Source organism: Stenella coeruleoalba (genome assembly GCF_951394435.1).
Source record: "Stenella coeruleoalba genome assembly, chromosome: 2".
Classification (NCBI taxonomy): Eukaryota; Metazoa; Chordata; class Mammalia; order Artiodactyla; family Delphinidae; genus Stenella; species Stenella coeruleoalba.
In genome coordinates this window covers 79602771-79625430 of record NC_137147.1, presented here as the reverse complement: position 1 = coordinate 79625430, position 22660 = coordinate 79602771, and positions in this window count along the sequence as shown.

The window sequence follows — 22660 nt, the reverse complement described above, 5'->3', positions numbered from 1 at the left end:
GACCAGATTCTAGAATCTATTGTCTAAGCCTCCTAAGACCTCTAATCTGAAAGCAAAGCTTATCTTAGAAAACTAGTAAATGCCACATACTGTCTTTCCTGGGAAAGCCAGGAACCTGTTCTCTTCCTTAATATGACTTTTAAAGAAATCTTTGACTAGTGTCAAATTGCTGTTTTTGCATCTTGGGAAGCAGTCTGAAAACTGGCACTGAAATAGGTAAGGGAAGCCTGATGGTGCCCTAGAAGCTGGAGTATTATTGATTAATATTTGGTAACATTATGAATTTACATTTTATCTATTACTAGGCAAACTCTTGGGAAGAGACTGAAGTTTAAAAGTTACCTTAGCGGGTGTTCAGTGTAAGCAGTGAAAGTTAGCCACTAGTCCATCTTACAGATCAAAAAAATTGGCTTGATATGTGTTATAAACAACAAAAAAGGATTTGCCTTTTGTTCAGGCTGCAAGGCAGTTTATAGCAAAATAACTTGCTGGAAGAATAGGAGAGTTGAACTAGCAACATACAAAGTCGGGTTATTTGGGAATGCCACTGCTTTGGAGAAGCAGTGTCTTCTGCTGAGGCTAATGATGTGTCTTTTGTGCACAGTATTCCCTGAAACCAACTTCAAGTAATGGACAGTGACTTGGGACAGTGCTTAAAAGATACATAGATACATGGAGCAGTGACACAGCCCAGATGGCCAGAAAGAGGAATGCCACCATGGCCAAGCCTTCAGTATTTTCAGAAGTGCCCATCCTGATCCAGCCTGACTGCCCAGAGTATAGAGACATGAAAGTGAAGGCTGGGGAGCCCACTGCTCTTGAGTTAGTCACTCTGACCTAAGTCCTTGTGGAGAGTGAGCCCTTGGTGTGAGTGACTAAGCTGGCACTATGTATCAGTCTCTCTGTTTACGGCAGCTGAAGAGAGAGAACAAGAGCATGAAAGAAGCAACATGAGTCCTACATGGTTTTATAGGTTTATTATTATTATTAGTTAACATTGGTCTGGCAGTTTCTCTTTGTGGAATACTTTTGTTAGTTAAAACATATGATATCTTTGAGAAATGGCAAGAGGTGAGTGAAAATTATGTTTCACCTGTAATTTTACACAGACGAGTAAAGCACAGGTAGGAAACTACACATGAAGGCTACCATAATGCCTCTATGAGTATCAGATCCACTGATACTGAAACATATTCTATCCCCGGTAGCACAAGTGGGATCCATGCTAGCCAATTACAGTGGATCAGTACGAGAGCCCTTCTCTCTTGGTCACTTTATAGTGGCTATTTGGGCCTTATGCCTGGCTTGTCAGGTCTGTCACTATGAAACCATCATGTTGTTTGGATTTAAAAAAAAATTTAGTCCTGATATTATTAAAATAGAGGACAATATTGTTTAAATGTAGAACTAAAGTATATATATGTGAGAGGGGGAAGTGTTGGTTCACAAACCTGGGCGTTCCCTGAGTTAAATCTGAATCTGGCCCCTATACACAGAGGGCCAGGAGAGAGCAAAGAAAGAGGCAGGTCACTCCAGATTGGTAGGTAGCAGGTTTAATCAGCAAGGGAACTTACATATGAAGCTTGTCTTGGGCGACCACAAGATGAGCAGATCTTTGCACCTGCCCACCAGAACCTTAAAAATTTATATGGCATCCTTAACAAGGTTCAATCACATATACCACCCAGATGGTGTCAATAACACATTGCTCTCTCAAGGATGCATCCTTGAAAACAGCTGCCACTTTGGGAATGGTGGGCAGAATGCACGTTCCAAGGACAGGGGAGGGGTGAGGAGCCTCTGATTGCCTGGGTCCAGTTCCTGGCTCAACTGGCAGTCACGTTCTCTCTGTGACCTCCTTCAATGGGTAGGGAATAGAGTTGTAGAAGAATACAGAAGGAATAATGGAAATAGAAATAGCATATCTCCAAGAAACTGCTTCGAATTAGAGATATTATACAGTTAATTAGTTGTATTAGTTTCTACTGTTGCTATAACAAATTACTACAAACTTGGTGGCTTAAAACAAAATAAATTTTTCTCTTATAGTTCTGTGGGTCAGAGGTCCAACACAGGTCTCAGTGGGTGAAAACTGAGGTGTTGGCAGAGTGGTGGTCTTTTCTGGAGGCTCTGGGGAGAGTCCCTTTCCTTGCCTTTCCCAGATTCTAGAGGCTGCCCACATTCCTTGACTCATGGCCCCCTTCCTTTACCTTCAAAGCCAGCAGCATCCCACCTCTTTGACACTTCTTCCATCATCATGTCTCTTTGTGCAGCTGGGAGGGATTTTCTGCTTAAGGACTCATGCAATTAGATTGGGCCCACCTGGATAAAACAGGATACTCTTCCCAGCTCAAAGTCCATAACTTCGTCCCTTCTGCAAAGTCCCTTTTGCCACATAAGGGGACAAATTCACAGGTTTGGGGGATTAAGACGTAGACATATTTGGAGACTCTTACTCTGCCAAATTCGTTAATGTGTTCTGCTTTTCCTTCCCCTTAAATTTTCTTCCTTTTGCTTAATCACACAACTTTACCTTAAGACTTTTATCAATTCAATCTCTGCTCACTTTTTTGTTCATTCATCCATGTCTTTTAATCTATTTATCTATTATTTATATAAGGAACAAGTATTTATTTATGTCAGATTATTCTCTAATCTCTTGGCAAACATATAGGAAAGGCAATTGTTTTATGACTACTATATCAAATAATATGTAGTCATCTTCACCCTTGTTAAAAGGGAAGTACTAAGTAGAAGACAGAACATTCTTATAGACTGAATACATGGAGTACTGCTGGTCCTGAGTGCTCTGCAGCATTCATGGGTCAGTTGGCTGAATAAGAGTCGTGTGACAGAAACTGTTATGTGTACCCCCAAATCTGTCCAACCTAGGGCTGGCCAAAAAGATTGTATCTCAACAGACCTAAGTTCACATGAATTCATCTAAGTCAGGTTGGCCAACTACGGTCCATGGACCGAACTAGCCCCCTGTTTTCATAAATAACGTTTAATTGGAATACAGCCACACACTCGTTTACATTATGTTTATAGCAGCTTTCATGCTATAACAATAATGTTGAGTATTTGTGACAGAAACCATATGGCCTGCAAAGGAGAAAGTATTATCTGGCCATTTTACAGAGAAAATTTGTCAACCCCTGATATAAGCCAACAAGGGACTCAATATCAGTTAGGATGTTTTCAGCATCAAGTAACAGTGTTTATTGGTGGCTTAAATAATGAAGAAAATCTATTATAGCACGTAAAGATAGTGCAATGTTTATTAATTATATGGCTCAGAGGAGTCATCAAGGAGCTGGGTTCCTTCCATCCTTTATGCTCTGCCAGTCTCGGCATGTTGGCTTGGTGTGTAGGCTATATTCATGTTCCTAGGATGGCTGCTACATTTCTAGGCGTCGCATGCTCATGCAACCTCATTAGAGGTAGAATACATGTGATAACTTCCTTCTATGTCACTTTTCGTGAAGGAGGAAGATTTTCCTTGTATCCCTCCATCCCCATCCCAAAACAGACTTTCACTGGACAGAACTTACTTTTCATTGGATAGAATTGGCTCACATAATCATGGCTAATTCACTGGTAAGGAGAGTGGAATCACCATGATTGACTTAGGCTATTCCCCAAGCACATGACTGCTGGGAAAAATACACATACAAACTGGGACTCTGCCAGGGATAAAAAGGTAGAAAATGGCTGTGTCACCAAAAGTGTCTGCCCTACTTGCCCTAGTAATTATGTGCCAATTCTAATCCCTTTAATCTCAGACCTGCACATGGAGGCCCAATGCATTTACTCAGCTCAGATTTTTTGCTGCTTGCCATTTTAATGAGTAAACTAACCTGACTTTTGATTCAAGCAACTTATTTTGGACTCCTGCCCATGCTCTCTCTGGACTAAACCTCTGCTTTCTAACACAGTGGTTAAACAAGGAGCTGTGGAGTTACTTTGGGAGTCAAATGACCACACCTTGAATTTCAGATCTACCACTTACTTACTATGCCACATTCTCCCCACCCCCCTTAAAATGGACATAATTACAGTACTAATTTCACATGTTATTATTAAGGTAAAATAAAATTATTTAAATAAAGGTTTTTGTACAGTTGCAGGCACATGGAAGTGTTCAGTGAATGTTATCTGTTACTGTTATCTCTACTCCCATCTTTTCACTGGCAGTTCATTGTAGTATTTCCCTGAAATAAGTCTGAAGGAGGATACCAGTCTAATAACTGATTATTTTATATACTCATAAAAACATCAATCAACTCTTTGAAAGAAAAACAGAACCCCAGGACCTGAGATTGTCATACTGATATCCTGAATTCTAGGATGCCAGCTCAAAACAAGCTGCCTGTGAATACATGCAAACTGATCTAGACTGAATTATGCAAACCATTTATTGGTTTGGATACGCTATATTTAAGCCAAAGAAAGTATTTTGTGTTACTTAAAATAGAGTGCCTTGGTAAACACTTTGATTGAAGATCTATCCCCATAAAATTTAAGATCTTACCATGTTTCACCTTACATATCTATCCTTTCTGTTTTCTTAATCTCTTACTGGGTTTTATATTTAAATTGTTTCTTAAATCTGTCTCTTCTTCATCCCTACTACCATAGTCCTCAACATCTGACATCTGGACTATTGAGCAGAAGAAGGTAATCTGTAAAAAATAACCATGCACAAATTCTAGAACTCAAAAGGATAATATCTAAGATTAAAAATTCACTATATGGATGAACTTAGCAGTAGACTGGACATTAAAGAAAAAATGATGAGCAAAACTGAAGAGAAACCATTTGCAATCATCAAAATGAAGTACAGAGCAAAAATAGATTGAAATGAACAAAAGCTCAGTGACTTGTGAGACAATACCAAGTGGTCTAAGTGATTATAATAGGAGTCCTACAAGAGAATGAGAGAGAAAATAGGGCAAAAAATATTCAAAGAAATAATGGCTGAGAATTTCACAATTTGGTGAAAATAAACTACAGGTTTAAGAAGCTCAGTGAGCCCCAAGCAAAATATATACAGAGAAAACCTAGGCATATCTTAGTTGAAATGCTAAAAATTAAAGTAAAAAGTGATCTTAAAATCAGTAAAAAAAAAAAAAAAAAGGGATATTACATACAGGAAAATTACACAAATCATGGCTGATCTCTGATCAGAAACCATGGATGTCAGAAGACAGTTGAAAAAGACTTTGACGGGTCCTCTCCCCACTCTCCTCCACCAAAACCCCACTCAATCCAGAGTTCTATATGCAAGAAAACATTCTTCAACAATAAAGGCAAAATAAAGGCATTTCAGATTAAAAAATGTGAGGAAATTCTTTGTCAGCAGATAGGTACTGTAAGATATGCTAAAGAAAATTCTCCAGAAGTGACACTAAATGGAAAATCAGATCTACAGGAAGGACTGAAGAGAACTAGAAATGGCAATATGTGGGTAAATATGAAAGATACATTTTTTTCTTCTCTTAAATTTTTAAAAGACTATGGACTATTTAATGCAAAAATAATAATCTTTATTGTGAAGTTAGGGCACATTTGGAAGTAAAATAAAGCAACAAAAACACTAATGATAAGGGATGAACAGAAGGGTATTAAGTTAATTATAATGTTAAAAGTTAGTTTCCTATATTTTATTTATGTGAAGAGATACGTTACTAATTCTAAGTAGATAGTGATGAGTTAAGGGTGTATATTTGATCCATAGGCTAGTATTACTAATGAAAGTAATATACAGAAGTTTATAGAAAAGTCTAAGTAAGAGATGAAATGGGATATGGAAAAAATTAGTTTGAAATCAAAGAAGGAAAGAAGAGGAGAGGAACAAAATTCAGATGAGACAAGTAGGAAAGACATAGTAATATGGTACATTTACCTTCAACTGTATCATAACTGTATCAGTGGAAATGGACTAAATAATCTTAAGAAAATGGAGAGATTTTCTGACTGGATAAAAACAGTAGGATTTACTGTGTATAAAGAGATACAGCTTAATATGAGGCATTAGAAATTGAAAGTAAATGTATGGAAAATATATCATGTGAAGAGTAAGTACAGGGAAGGTGGTGTGGCTATGTCAATATGAGTCAGATATTTAAAGCATGAGGATTGCCAGAGATAAGGAGGGACATTTCATAATGAGAAAGGAAGCAATTTACCAGGAAGACATAACAATCAGAAATGTGTATGTATCAAATAATAAATCCTCAAAATATATGAAGAAAAAATTGACAGAACCAAAAGGAGAAATAAACTCACAATCCTTTTTCAGTAATACACAGAAAAAGTAGACAAAAAAATTATTGAGAATATAGATTTGAATAACACTAGCAACCAATCTGACCTAACAGACATTTATAGAATGCTAGATTGAACAACTACAGACTACACATTCTTTTCAAGTAAACATGAATGTTGGCAGAGATAGGCCATATACATGGGCTAAAAAAATAATTTTCAACTCATTTTAAAAGATTGAATTCTTACAGATGACGCCCTCTGGAATAAAATTAGAAATCAACAGAATTAACATATTTAGAAATGCTCCAAGTATTTGGACATTAAACAGAATTTTCTAGGCAACCAATGGGTTATAGAAGAAGTTGTAATGGAAATTAGAAAATATTTTGAACTCGACAATAATTCAACATCTCAAAACTTATGTGATACAATGCTCAGAGTGGAATATATAGTTTCATATTAGAAAAGATAAAAAAGTCTTAAAATAATGTAAGATTCCACCTTAAGAAACTAGATAAAGAAGAGAATATTAAACAAAGTAAGTAGAAAGAAGGGACTAACAAAGAAAAGCAGAAATCAGTGAAATAGAAAACAGATGACCAATAAAGAAATGAACAAAACCAATGTGACTTCTGTGAAAATAGTAATAAAATTAATAGATTAATAGACTCCTAATAAAACTGTTCAAGAAAAAAAAGAGATAAATATTATCATGACTGAAAGAAGGGACATCGCTATATATGCACCAGATATTAAAAGGAAAGTAAGAGAATATTATGAATAACATTATTTCAATAAAATCAACAATTTAGATGAAATAGACAAATTCCTTAAAAAATATAATATACCAAAACTGGCATGAGAGGAAAATAGAAAATCAGAATAGAACTAAATTTATTAAATAAACACAAAAGAAATGTATTAAGTAAAGTTCATAATAAAAATCTTTTCCACAAAGAAAACTCCAGACTTGGATGACTTCCATGGTGAAATTTATCAAATATTTTTAAAAGACATAAAACAACTATTAAAGAAAGAGTATAATACTTTCAGGAGATAGAGGAGGGAACACTTTTCAATTCATTTTATGGTGCTAGCATAACCCGGAGACCAAAACCTGACAAAGACATTGCCCTTCTTTCCCTGAAAACAAAACAAAACAAAAACCTAAGAAAATAGTTATAGAAGGGAATTGCTTCAATTTTCTAACAGCATTTATGTAAAACCTATAGCTAACACCATTCTTAACGCTGCATGACTGAACGTTTTCCCACTAAGACTGGAGAAAGGCAAGGATACCTGCTCCCATCACTTGTATTTAATATTTTACTTGCAATAAGTTGAGCCAAAGCAATTAAAGAAATAAAAATTAGAAAAGAAAAAGCAAAACAGGGCTTCCCTGGTGGCATAGTGGTTGAGAATCCGCCTGCCAATTCAGGGGACACATGTTCAAGCCCTGGTCCGGGAAGATCCCACATGCCGCAGAGCAACTAAGCTCGTGTGCCACAACTACTAAGCCTGTGCTCTAGAGCCCGCGAACCACAACCACACGAGCAACTAAGCTCGTGTGCCGCAACTACAGAAGCCTGTGCACCTACAGCCCGTGCTCTGCAACAAGAGAATCCACCACAGTGAGAAGCCCGCGCACCGCAAGGAAGAGTAGCCCCTGCTCGCCACAACTAGAGAAAAGCCTGCGCGCAGCAACAAAGACCCAATGCAGCCAAAAATAAAATAAATAAAATTTAAAAAAAAGAGCAAAACAGTCTGTATTTGCACACTGTGTAAAATTGTGCATATATGAGAATCTACATATAAAATCCTAAGGAATTTACAAAGCAACTACTAGTAGTAACTGCAAAGTTGGTAAGTCAAAGTTTCAGGATACAAGGTCAATATACAAATATCAATAGTAGTTTTACATATTTGTAGCAAACAATTCAAAGTAAAATTTAAAAATACAGTTTAAAATAGCAAAAATAAGATAAAATATTTATGAATAAATATAACAGAAAATGTGCAAGAACTCTGCACCCAAAAGAATAAAACATTGTTGAAAGAACTCACAGAAGACTAAATAAATGGATAGGAAGACCCAGTAGTGCTAAAATGCCAGATGTCCCCAAACTGATCAATAGATTCAATGCAATGAAAAAATCCCTGTCTTGTAGAAATAGCTTAGATGATTTTAAACTATGTATGGAACCAAACAAGAATAGCCAATACAATCCTGAAAAAGAAAAATGCATTTGGAAGACTTAACACTACATTACTTGATGACTTACTCTAAAGTTACAGTAATCAGAACATACTTCACTTCATATTACAAGTTTCAACACATACAAAAGGAACTGAATAGTATAATACTGTAATGCTTATGCGCTACCTCCCAGTTTTAACAATTATCCATTTATGGCAACTATTGTTTTGTCTATATACTCTCTACTTAACCTTAATTGATGATTTCTTCTTAATTTATTATCTTAATACATCTAAAAAAAAAATTTCTGCCGGTCACAGATTTAGTTACTTTAAAGTACAGCTCATGTAGGAAAGACAAATTCAATTATTTATTTTTTTCCCTTTACTTACCGGTTTTTAAAATAATGAATCGGTACCCTAGCATGCTCCAGAAATGATCAATTTTTGTTTAAGTATTATCAAGAATGCCTGGTTTTAAACATATTTAATGTCTTTCAATATATTGCAGATATAATATTTATTGATGCTCAGTTGGTCTATCTTTGACAAAAGAGAGCTTATTCAAGTGCATTCCTGAGTATCTTTGAAAGCCTTCTTGCTTGTGCCAGGATAATCCTGTATATTTCCTCTTCCACATCTGGAATTGGCAATTTCTTAAAGGATTTCTTTTTCCTTTTTTAGGAAATGGTATTAGGAGAGCAATACTGAGTACTAGGTGTGCTCATTACTACTGAGTTGGTGTAAGTTTTTGTAGTGGAGAAACTGTGTGTGTGTGTGTGTGTGTGTGTGTGTGTGTGTGTGTCTGTAAATAAAAACATCATTGCTTTATACCAATTTAAGTACATCATTACTTTATACCAATTTAAATTCAAGATATCAATTTTTTTTAACCTAACCTCACTGATCCCGTGTTGTCCTTAACATTTGTTTACTTGTCGCTCTCCCCACTAGAGTGTAAGTCCAGACTTTATGGCTTTTCCTCTCTCGTGCCTAGTATGATTTTATGATTTGCTGTAAAATTTTGTTGAATGAGGGAACAGGCAAATAATTACAAAGTAATGTTTCCCAAAGAGGTTTACACTTTCTGGAGAATGGCAATGGAAGTGTGGTATGCGTGCACATGTGTGTGAATGTGTATATGTATTAGTATTACTGGGTGGGTGATGCACTCTGTTCAAAGGGTTAAGTAGGCTCATATAAAGGTAAATCAGGATGATTCAGATTGGGATAAGAATTTTTCTATAGATTCAAATACTTTGAAACTTGACATTAATAATAAATGAAGACATTGCCATTTTCATATACTTCTTAGGTAGAATGAACTTATCTGGATCACTTAATGGACGAAACCTCAGTCAATTCATTCACTTTTGGTTTCCATTATTGTCTTGTACTGAGTAGTGGATTGCATTACCCTACAGATGTTCTCATCTGGTTATGCTGAAAATGCTGGGTTGATTAACTGAGAATTCATTACAGCAGTGGTTCTTCTGCTACTTGGAAATACCTGTGTGACCCACAGTGCTGAGGGGTGTTAGCCCCATCTGTAGCGTTTCCCAATCGTTTTCTATGGAAAATAAATATTTCTTGACCTTATTTAAACCACTGTGCAAACATTGCTTCAAGACAAATCTCACAGCTGTTTTTCCTACCGCATTTCCCCCACCTACAGAAACTCCTACAAAGACATTCTGTAGCTGCCACTGTTGGGCAATAATAAGTAAATGGCAAAAAAGGATGTTAATGACAGCATAAGAGGAAAGCAAAACTTCTATGTCCCATGGTCTATGCTAAGTATTTTCACATGAATTAGTAACAATAATACTGATTCTTGTGTCAACTTACTGGAATCCAGCATTATTTTAAATACTTTCCATATATTAACACCTCACCCCATAACTACTGTTATCTCCATTGCACAGATAAAGAAACTGAGAAACAAAGACATGAAGTAAGTTGCCTGGGTCAGTTTCTATACTCTTAACTACTGTCTTGGACTGCCTCTCAGAATGTTATCTAACCTTATTGGCCACTGAAGATAATTGTTTTTTGATGTGGATATTATTATTCCCTTTTTACAGATAAACTGAGGCCCCAAAAGACTAAATGACTGGGTTAAGTTCATACAACTTATAAATTGGACCTAAGGGTGTTTGAGTCAAAAGCCGCTACTCTTTTAGATAGAGGTAAACAGAATAATTATTTATGTAAACTAGCTTATCAACAGTATATTATTTGTCTGCCTAGTTTGTATTTTATGTATAAGAAAATATTAAAATGTTATAAATTAGAGCACTGTAAAACATATAGTTTTGTATTAAATTGCATTTAGCAACTTGATTTATTAAAGAGATAAGTAGAGGCAAGAATTTGGATTTCAGTGGTTTGTTTTCATGCAGGTCAGTGTAACCAGTATGAGATGTTATCACTGTGCCTGCCTGTTTTTTTCTGATGTAAATAAATTAATAAAATCATGCAGTTTTTTGTGCCATATCTAGCTTTTTGCTGGCAAATTAGTTTAAAATTTGGATACATAAGAAAAATGGAAGCAGTGAAATAGTTTAGTTTTACACGAAGAGAAAACAAAATTCCTCCTGGCATAATGACTGCCTAGAGAAAAATATCCTACAGTTACCCCAATGGAAACATTTGCCCTTGGAAATAAACTCAAAAGAGAAAAGTTTAGAACTAGTCAGAGTTGTGTAACCATATCAGATACAATAAAAGTCATATTTAAAAGGTCATTTACAGACATTAACACTTCGTGGCCAAGTGTATCCCCAGTCAGGAGATTTAGTCCTCCAAGACAGTCATGACATGCTAATTATTGTATGGATCATTTACTGATATCTATGCATATGACTTGTATTACTCTGTGAAATACCATGTTGGATATATTTTTATTTAAATTCTGTAGTTTTTTTTCTTGGCTGTATTGTAGTTATTTATTTTTTCAGACTTGTAGTCTTCAATAACAATTAATTAGGAGGGAAAATTATAGAACCAACTTTCTCTTCTAGCTATTTTTCATAATAAACAAAACAGAAATGTACTTAAAGACCTATAATGTAAAAAGCGTTATTGAATTGCATTTTAAGAAGATGCTTGCTATTTCATAAATGCCTATAATAAATACAATCTGTAAAATATGAAAGGATTAAAAAATTTTAACTATAGTCATCCAATCTCTGAGAGCAAAAGGGTGAATCAAACCAAAGGAAAAAAGGGATGAAGCAGTAGAGAGTAAGGGTGAGGAAAATTACAGATGACTGGAGGCCAGCTCCCTGACCTTCTCCTACCCCCACTGCTGCAGCCAGTGGTCGGGGGAAGTAACACTGACACTAGCTGTTTATCATGCTTTAAGACCAGAATGTAAAATGAAAACCATTACTACCTCTCAGGATGCAAGGAATGTACAAGAAGGGATTAAATCAATTGAAGATGTTATCTCAATGGGAGAAGGAATTCTAATTAAATTGAAGTCTTAAAAAAAAAAAGACTGCCTGTTTCAAAAGACTGATAGAGACATATATCTGATGAGTCAACTTGGTCTTTTCAAGGCCTTACCCAGGCCCCTCTTCTATTTATGCTTATGATTAGAGGGATAAACAGCTCATGAGAGTTGCTATCTACCAAATCCAACCATGCAGTCTTAAAAATCATTTTCTGAGTCTACAGATAATTCTTGCATCAAATAAGTTGATACAAGACACCAAGAGTTAGTAGGATTGGACTAGAGTCAAATCCACTGCATTCACTAAAACATTACCAGACTGTGTCCAGCATGTGTTGGGGTTTAAGGGACACTTAAAAATATATGGCAAAATCAGTTCCTCAGGGAACTGGCAGAATGGTGTGCTGGCAAGAGGCAAATACAACAAAGAAGACAGAATATAATTAATTGAAAGGCAGGGGTATAATGGACTCATTCTGGAGGCAGACAAGCTTAGCTTGCCTCTGTGTGACTTTGGGCTAATTATTGAGTCAGAACTTGAGTTTTCATATCTGTAAAGTGGAAAGAAGATGATTAACCTTATGTTTGAAATGATAGACATCAATTTCCTAGGAGAGAGCCTCATACACACTAAGCATGGGCTGTGATGAGAATGCTGCTGATGATATAATAATGTCCCCAAGTGAGAGGCAGAAGATAACTAGATTAATAGGAATACCTGTACAGGCTGGAGTATTCGAAGACTGTACCTCAGAGTTCAGAGATCAGAACCAAGTGGACCTTGAAGTACGAGCAAAGGTGAGTGAGGCAAAAATGTGACACATTTAAGGATCACTAAGGGAACAATCCTCAGACCCTCAGAGTTGCAGGCAGTTTGTACTTTGGCCTTGGGGACAAATGATGATACTTGAATTAACACATTTGTCCACATTCTCCAGATGACTCAGCCATGAGCCTCAGTACTTATGATTACTGTGGAATTGGTGCCAGCTTTGCCTCATCAAGAATGCCAGATGTAATGTAATTTTAATGACTTCCATTGTGTTTGAGGCTTCGTTGCTAATATCCAGCATCTCACTGCACATTTAAACTGACCTGAGTATACTAATGAAGATTAATGGTTCATTGATTAAGAAAAGATGAATCACCCTATTACTGATGTGAACTTTCTGTCCTAACATAAAAGTGTATTGAACTTCAAAATTACTGGCTCAGGTATGGTGGGAAGCTCCATTTAATGGTCTTCCATTTTACTTTGATAGTAATGGTAACAAAACATTTGTTCCTTTTGGAAAAAAATATCAAATAGAAGTTTTATTAGTTTTCTTTAGAAAAAAAGTTTACACATAGTGAATGAATATAGTAGAGGGGTTTTATCAGTACCTTTAAAATTACTTTTTTGTCAGAAACTGAGAGAACTTGTTCCTATGAATCAAATTATCATTTAGGATTGCATTAAGCTGCAGGTAAACAGAAACCTGAACACAGTGGCTTAACCAAATAAGGGATTAATTTTTCTCACCTAATAGAGATGCTAAGGAACTCAGGAAGCAGTTTTTTCTTTTTCTCATTTTGTGAATCTGAGTGTGATATTTGGCTTCATGGTTGCAGGATGGCTGCTGTACCAGTGGGAATTATGCCTTCATTCCAGGCAAGAAGAAGGGGAAGGACAAAGGGCAAAAATTCCTGTGCTATCTGAATCAGTTTATTTTTGTAAGGAAGGCAGTAGCTTTTTCTGGGAGTCACATAGGTACATATATCTCCAATATACTTTTGCTTATATCTCTTTGGTTGAACCTATGCCTCATAGCCATTCATTGTTTCCAGGAAACCTGGGAAACTTTATTATTATTTTTTATCTGGACACATTGCTTTTTCAAACAAACTCAGAGTTTATTTGTTGATGAGCATAGTTGATGGAATTGGTTTCCTCTGATGGGTTTCCCTACTAGGCGTCTCCTTGAGCAGAAGGTTCTATGAAAATGGGCATGACACATCAGGACTCCATGCAGAGTTATGGGGAAAGAATTGGCAAGGAAGGTGGAAACTACATGATTACCAAGCACAGAATGCTTGACTGAGGTTGGAGAACTTCTGAGCTTCAATTTCAGCTCTGTTTCGCCCTTAGGTGTCAGAAGTCTCTCCATTGTCCCCAGCCAGATTTCCTGCTTACAGAGTATAGCCTTCTTTATTTTAACAGCATGGTTCCATGGCATATGTGATATAGACGTGGAATCTACCTAGTAAAGCACCATGTAAAGAGTATAGCCTCTGGAGGTGGAAAACCTAGGTCTAAATTGCAACTTTGCCACTAATTCGCTGTTTGATCCAGGGCAAGTTGTTTAATCTTACTGGATTTCCATTTTCTTATCTGTCAAATAGTAGTAACATCCTTTCTGATAGTTCAAATGAGTTAATACATGTAGAGGATTTAGAATGGCATCTGTCACATAGTAAACATATAGTATTAGCTATTATTTAATTCAATACATTTTCTTTTAACCTCAAACAAAAAAGATGTGATTTCTAACATTTGAGAATTTATCTATTGGGAAGAAAGATAATATAAAAGTTCTTGAAAACAATTCTAAGATTTTAAGGAACTGCATGTTTGGGTTGTTACCTCTGAGGACACTTTTTGTCTCTTTGCATTATTTATTTAACTTTCTAGATAAACGTAAATCTCCCTGAGTTTGAGCATTGGATCTTCTGCCTCTTTGTATATACAGGGTCTACTGTAGGTGTCCTTCATGTGATAGACACTCAATACATATTTATTGATAATTATTACAGGAAATCGAAGTAATTAAAAGATCATTGTGAATTGGAGTAATCAAAAAATTCTTCTTGAATTATGAGAGCTATGACCTGCAATAAATTCCAAGAATTCATTTAGAAGAAAAGGAAAGAAAAGGTCACTTGGCAGAGATGGGTAGGGCAGGGTTTGATGGAATGGTGTATGAAAAGGACAGTGACAGAATGTGTACAGTGTATACAGTGCATGATACTGCTTTGTTTGACCTTGGTCGTGATGGGAAAGTGAAGAAGCTGGTTTTACCACTTGGTTGAAGACCTTAATTATCTGCTAAATAATTTGGAATCAGATTTGATCCAAGAGGCAGTAAAAACAATTTCAGATTCTTTCACAGGAAAACATGAAGAATATTGTATTTTAAGAAGATTAATTAAGCAGTGGAATGCATAATTAATAAAATTTGAAAAAGAACTGGAGGTAAAAAGACCTACTAGGAGATGATTAAAGTCCAGAGGGGAGGTCTTAGGGAGGGCAGCTTTTCTTCAAAGGCCTCAGATGAGAAGTACAGTCTCAATTTCTTTTTGAGGGCATAATGGCAGCTTCAAAAGGCATCCTAGTCTCCTCCTAAATTCCCTAAGGAATTCTAAGCATTTTTCTAAACACACAAAATCACTTAGGAAAGAATTACTCTTCTTACAGAAAAATAAATCTCAAAGTAGGAAAAAATCATTTGCTAGTGTTTATACATTTTTTAAAACCTAACTTTATTTTTAAAAGTATTTATTTGCCAGATTTTTTTTAGTGGTACCAATATTTCTTGAATTTTACGGAGCTGCGTTTTTGTTATCTGAAAATTCTTAAAGGATTTTGTATCCTTCGTAATGCATTTCATCTTCCCTACTAATCTGTTGTCCCTTGAAGTAAGATAACTGCTGTGTACTTTTTCTTCTTCTACATTGTTGATAGTGATGCCTTTAATTAATATTATAAAAATTCAGTGGAACCTATCAGCAGAAAATCTTGCCAAATCTTTTTTAAGGTACTGCCAATTCAATAAGCATTTATTTGATTGGCTTATATTTGCTAAGCACTCTGCTATTCACTGGTTATATAGTGATGAATGAAATAGATATAATCTATGCCCTCATAGAATTCACTATCTTGATTATTAAACTGACAATAAAAAGTAAGCAGATAAATAATAAGGAATTCGGATAAGTTATGAAGAAATTGGACAAAATACTGTGATGCAGAAGCGTAGGAATGTGGTTAAGTGTGAGAGGAGTTGGACCTACTTCAATGGAGTGGTTGGTCACCTCTAAGGAAGTGATATTTAAGTTGAGGCTAGAAAGATAAAAGGAGTTAGTTTTGTGAAGAGTTGGCATACCTAAATATAGTGACTGAAGAACTATATTGAATATTGAATGACAGGACAATTTATAAAAGCATGGACAGAATTAAGAATAATCAACAAGAGAAGGTGAAATACAACAACAGCGCTGAACTATTACCACACATTGGCCTGAAGGGGCAAGAGCTGGAGGACTGCCCATAATCCAGAATGAATGTAGCTGTAGCTATAAGAAATAGCTGAAGAAAAAGGAACTATGGCTTTGAGAAGAGGAGAGCATCACTGTCAAAGTGCAGCCCAGCATACAGTAGCCAAGAAAGTAAACCCTGCAATCTTTCTCTCTTCTAAAATATATGGAAGTTCAACTTAAAGGACTTATAATAAGAAAACAATTTAAAAAAACAAAGTTGGGATATTTATTTTATTTCTAGACTGTCTATAAAGTGATATTAATCAAGACAGTATGGTGTTGGTGAAAGGGTACACATATAGGTCAATGGAACAAAATAGAAAGTCCAGGAAAAAAAACCTCACATATATATGGTTAATTGGTCAATTGATTTTTAACAAAGGGGCTAAGACTATATGTGGGGAAATGATAACCTTTACAACAAATGACCCTGAACAATGATATACAGGTGTTCCAGGATTATCTGTCTATGTGTGTGTGTATATATGTATGTATCTCTCTATCTGTCTTTCATATCTTTCTATCGAGTGAGTGCGAGGGGACAGAGAGACAGACACAGCGAGAGAGTAATCTCTATCTCTCACCACACATAACAGTAAATTATTTGAGGTGGATCATAGACTTAAACATAAAAACTCAAAAAATAAAACATTAAATGAAAACTTGTGTCTTACTGATAGGCAAATCTCTGCAAGCACAAAAAACAATAATCGTTTAAAAAATGTTAGACTTCTTCAAAATTAAAACTTCCGTTCATCAGAAGTCATCATTAGGAAAACACATAGGCAAGCCAAAGACTGGGAGAAAGTATTTGCAAAAAAATATGACTGGTGAAGAATTTCTATCTGGAATATATATAGAATAGCTCCTAAAACTCAAGAATAAAAATGCAACCAACCCAGATAAAAACAGGCAAAAGACTTGGATAGATGCTCCCCAAAGGAAGGTATATGAAAGACCCATAAGTACATGAAAAAGTGCTCAATATCGTTAGTCATCAGGAAAGTGCAAATGAAACCAAAATGAGATCCCATTATATCCCCACCAGATTGTTTGAAAATAAAGAGGAGAAAGTAGTGCTCTCATACATTTGGTGGGAGTAAAAATGGTATAACCACTTTGGAAAAATCTCTAGTAACTTAATATAAAGTGAAATATATGGCTACTCTTTGACCCAGAAATTCCATTCCTAGATATTCTCCCTAGATAAATGAAAGCCTAGATCAACAAAATCCTTGTACAAAAATGCTTATTATAGCTTTATTCATAGTAGCAAAAAATTGGAAACAGTCCAGTATACATCGACAAGAGGATAGAAAAATGAACCGTGGTATATTTGTGCAATGGGAAGATATTCAGCAATAAAAAGAACAGACAACTGATTAAACCACCAACATGGATAAATTCTTCTTAAAAACATTATGCTGTGTAAAGGAAGCTTTATACAAAGAGTACATATCATGTAATTAGTTCATATGATTTTAAGAACAAGCAAAACAAATATATTGTGAAAATAACCACTATAGTAATTGCCTCTGGAGCTGTTTGCAGCGGAGATTGACTTAGAAGGGACATGAAGGAATTTTCTAGAGTTACATTTTGTGTATTTTGATAGGAATTTTAGTTATCCAAGTAGATGACTTTTCAAAACTCAAAAATGGCACACTTAAGATTTATGTAATTCATGGGATGTAAATTTTACCTAAAATAAAAAATGTTAATCATGTATTAAATTCTGATTAATGATATGCATGCTGAAATGTTTAGAGGTGATATATACTGATGTCTGCAACTAGCTTTGAATTACAGCAAAACATGAATTGATAGATAAATAGGACGGATTGATGGATAGATATGTAATACGTCAGAATAGCAAAATGTTAACTGTAGAGTATCAGTGTTGGCTATATGGGTGATTACTATACAATTCTTTCAACTTTCTTGTATGTTTGGAAATTTTTATAATTAAATTTTGGGAAAAATTTCAGAGGATCATTGGAAGATCCTAAATGAATTCTTCCCTTCAGTACCAAGCCCACTTCCTATCCCACTTTACAATGATATATCAAAGTTGGAATTAGGAGAAAAGCAACCTCCCATGAGAATATTTAATAATCATTTTAGTGAAACATGTAAATGACTCCCCCGTTCCACGCTTGACCTGCCCAGTGTACTATTTTTAACCTATGGGATTGGTAATGGCAAAGTGGCCTAATTGTATTTGAGCTGAATATGTGGGTAGGCTGAAAGGGAGTCAGAACTGTCTGTTGTATTTAGATCTGGAACTAGGGACTTAAACTCCTAAGATTAATCACATTAATTCCTCCAGATTAACAGCATTGAGGCAGAGCAACTCTTCAGGTATAGAGGTATAGTTAATAGGCCATTATTGGGCCAGTACTGTCACTCTTTTAGGCTGTATATATCTCCCTGCCTGTCGGAGGCATACTTTCAACGACTGGACTGTTTAAAGCCTACCTTTAATTTATAATGAATCTAGTAGCACTTGATATAATCGCATAGAACACCTGAAGTTTCTAGAAAAAAATATTTTCAATAATAAAGTTTTATGGGATACCCATGTGTTTTAACCTTCAGATTCAGGTTTGCTGAGAGCTGGTTCCCTAGCCTACCCTTGACACTATTTGCAGGGATAATAGAACATTTCTCAGCTATTGCTTTCTAGGAATTTGTTTTTCCTTCCAAAAAAGTGGGCTTTAAAATGGCGCACATAATTTTACTGAAAAGATCATACTTGAGAGATCATTGTACTAAATATGCTTTCATCCTCTCACACCATGTTTTATTAAAGCCACTATTCCCTTAGGGAATGGGGCAAGGGAACTCAGAGGGGCAGAAACCTAGAAGACAGCACAGGAAACAGACTACTATCACCACTTCTATAACTCACAGCATTTTCTGGAACTTTGTCAGATGCCCTATCCCTCTGTTTTGCAGGTGTTTAGAGACATAATTGGAGCCTAAAAAAATGTTGTGGCTGGAGATCAAAAGTTGAAAACTCTATTAATTATTAATAGGCCTGAATTCTGGCAAGAGCATCCTTTGGGTCAGAGATGAGTTAAGAAGCACTTAACAAATAAGCAGCCTAGCAGATTCTTTTTACAGTTCCTGATGGAGCTAAAGATATAAAAGCAGACAAGACTTTATTATCTAAATGTGCATATCTTCTATTTTAAAAAATGATTACTATGTTTTTATAAAGCATTGTCTCATGGCCAAACATTTAAAATAAAAAAAATTTAGTGACCCCATAAAAATAGAGGTGATCATTTGAACTAAGAATGCATCCACATATTAAGGAGAAAGTAAGTATTTTGGTTCATCTCAAGCTATATTCCTTTTGGCTGTTGTATTAAGAGAAAACGTTTTTGTTCTTCTCAACCTGTATTCCTTTTGGCCATTGTAGACAAATCCGAATTTCTCCTGAGTAGGTTACAAGTAAGTTATGATGCTGCTTGTTGTGTCTATTTGAACAGCAGCACAGGCACAGACAAGCCATATCTTAGAGGGAGAGGCTTCTGGGTACCAGTTAGAGCAACTGTAAGAATCCAGACATGATGCATTCTTACTTTATTCTTTACCCCCCACGTGAAAACTTCTTCGCCCCCAGCCTTGCCTCAGGCCAAAGCCATGAGGCTATAGCCTAAAGCTCCTGATGAATCCTTGTAGACCTCTGTGGTCAGAGTTTCTCAGGCAAAATCAGCACAGAACAAATGCTTTACACTTGATGTCTGACTCTTGAAAGCTTAGGGCAAAGATATCTCTTGGCAAAAATAGAAAAAAATTTTTGAAATTATGCTTATATGTCCATTGTTCATTTCTTCCCATTTGTGTACAGAGCATACACTAAATATTGTATTACTTAGCAGGAAGTCAAATACAAGTGCCCAACGTGTCTTAAATAAAATAAGAGGCATGTTCATTTAGAGATCGTGAGTGATAATTCAACATGAAAATCTGGGGGCAGGGAAATGATCTTGGGAGCCCGTGGGCAATCCTAGAGAACTGGCACATGGGCAGTCAGCAACCTGGCTTGCCTTCGTTACCAGTGGGATGTACCTTGCCTTTTTCCTCCTGTCTTTATTCATTTTTCAACAGCCTGCCACATGCAATACGCCAAATCTCATATTAAAAAATGCCCTGTACACACACACACACACACACACACACACACACACACACACACACTCTGGAACTAAAGAACTTTTACACACACACACACACACACTGGAACTAAAGAACTTTTACACACACACACACACACACACTGGAACTAAAGAACTTTTACACACACACACACACACACACTGGAACTAAAGAACTTTTACACACACACACACACTGGAACTAAAGAACTTTTACACACACACAAACACACACACACACTGGAACTAAAGAACTTTTACACACACACACACACTGGAACTAAAGAACTTTTACACACACACACACACACACACACACACACACACACACACACACACACACACACACACACTGGAACTAAAGAACTTTCAGCAGATCCAGGCATACACAGTAAAAACAGCCATCTGCATTGAAGTTCAGGGTTTATTCAATTACACTTGCCCAACTTATTTGTTTGGCTTTGCAATGTAAAGAGTTCTGTTTTATTGTTGGAACTTTTCATGCTGTCGAATTGTTTTCAAAACTCTTTCCCCAGATGCATTTGGCATTTATCAACAGCGAGTAAGCACTAGCAATGGAACCCAAAAACGTGTGTGCCTCACATGGGCATCAAAACCTTTACCCAGGTCACTTGCCAGAATCAGACTAAGATTCCTGGTATTTAATGGAGAGGTTAAAAAAAGTTTACAGGTTTAATGCCTGTGGCACACTGATCAGTTTTCAAGGTTGTGAGGATTAAAGTATATGAGATTCTTTCGAGCAAGTTTGAACAGGGTGTGGGGAAGCATGAATGGCAGGTGGCTGATCTACAAAATGTCAAGCTTCTGAACATGATCTTATCAACAGCCAACTCACATTTCATGTTTGATCCTAAGGATTCTTGTGTTGCTATAATCAAGTCTGGTAGTGCAGTCAACTCTTCACTTTTACTTAAAGTAAGCCTTTTTAGTAGTATGTATGCTTTCTGTTAAACTACCTAACTGCTTTAGTATCGTATTATTTGCAAATGTAACTATTTTCCCCAAATGATCATTAACTTTCATGACAAAAAAGGTAAAATATAATAATCATTGAGATTCTCTGTTGTAAAGCCTCTGTTCTTATCTGTGGCCATAATGCTGATAGACTTTAGATCAAAATGGAAAGATTCTATCTCAGAATACAGTATTATATCTCTATAAGTCTATCTCATGCAATCTTAAGTTTATGTACAAAGTGCATAAAAAGTGCACAAATTTTGGAATTTTCATGACCAGAGATGAATCCAGTATTTTGGGTGTAAGCTTTGCCAACAAAGGTGTAAATCAAAATATACATCTGCTGTAAATGTTTCATACATAAACACAGATTGATGTGTATGTACGTATATGCGTTTCTGTAGCTCTACCTCTGTATCTAGTTTGGAAATTTGATCACCTTAGTAGTAGCTGGGCATATTTTATCCTGGATCTAGCTTATAATAATTATGGAAACTCTAGTTTTTCCTCCAGAAATCTTATCTGCATTTGAACATTTTAAACATCCTTTAATTTGTTCCAGGCAAAAACACTTTACTATATAAAAGAATCAAGCAGAAGACTACTAACTTATAGTTTCTCTAAAAATTTAAAAAATTTAAACGTTTAAAAAGATCTTTTCTTCCTCCCTCCCTCCCTCCTTCTCTCCCTCCCTCCTTCCCTCCCTTCCTCCCTTCCTTTATTCTTTCCTTCCTGGTGCCAGTGCTTGGCTAGGATTTGAAAATAAACTACCCTTTCACTGTTTCCAGAGAAGGATGCGAAAGGAAATTCAAAATATAACAAATAAAAATATATCTAAGTAAAATCCTATACGAGTCACATGAGCATAAAAACTAACGTTCCTAACTGTAAAATTAGGCAAAATGCCATGTTGATGTGCGTAATCATGTAGTCAACTGACTGAGGTTTACCTTCTTGGTGTTTTTCCTTCCTGAATTATTCAATGTCTCAGATTCATACAGAAAAAGAATTTTATTTTCATTTGTAAGTTTCACCCATAGGTGACAGACCATAGATGATCCTAATATATTCTTGTTTCCCCAAACGCTAGCCAGAGGGATAACTACCTCTGTTGAGAGCACTGGCAGGTTTTCTTCTGGAGAAATCCTGAGAAGCTTGGTCAGTTCTGGTGCTTGGTTAGAAAGCACACTGTGGACTCAGAAAGTGCTTTTCCTTTACAAGACAATAGAAATCCAGGAGACTCTTTTTATCTATGGGAAGGAAATGGGAAAACAGCCATGAGGAGCAAGTCTTA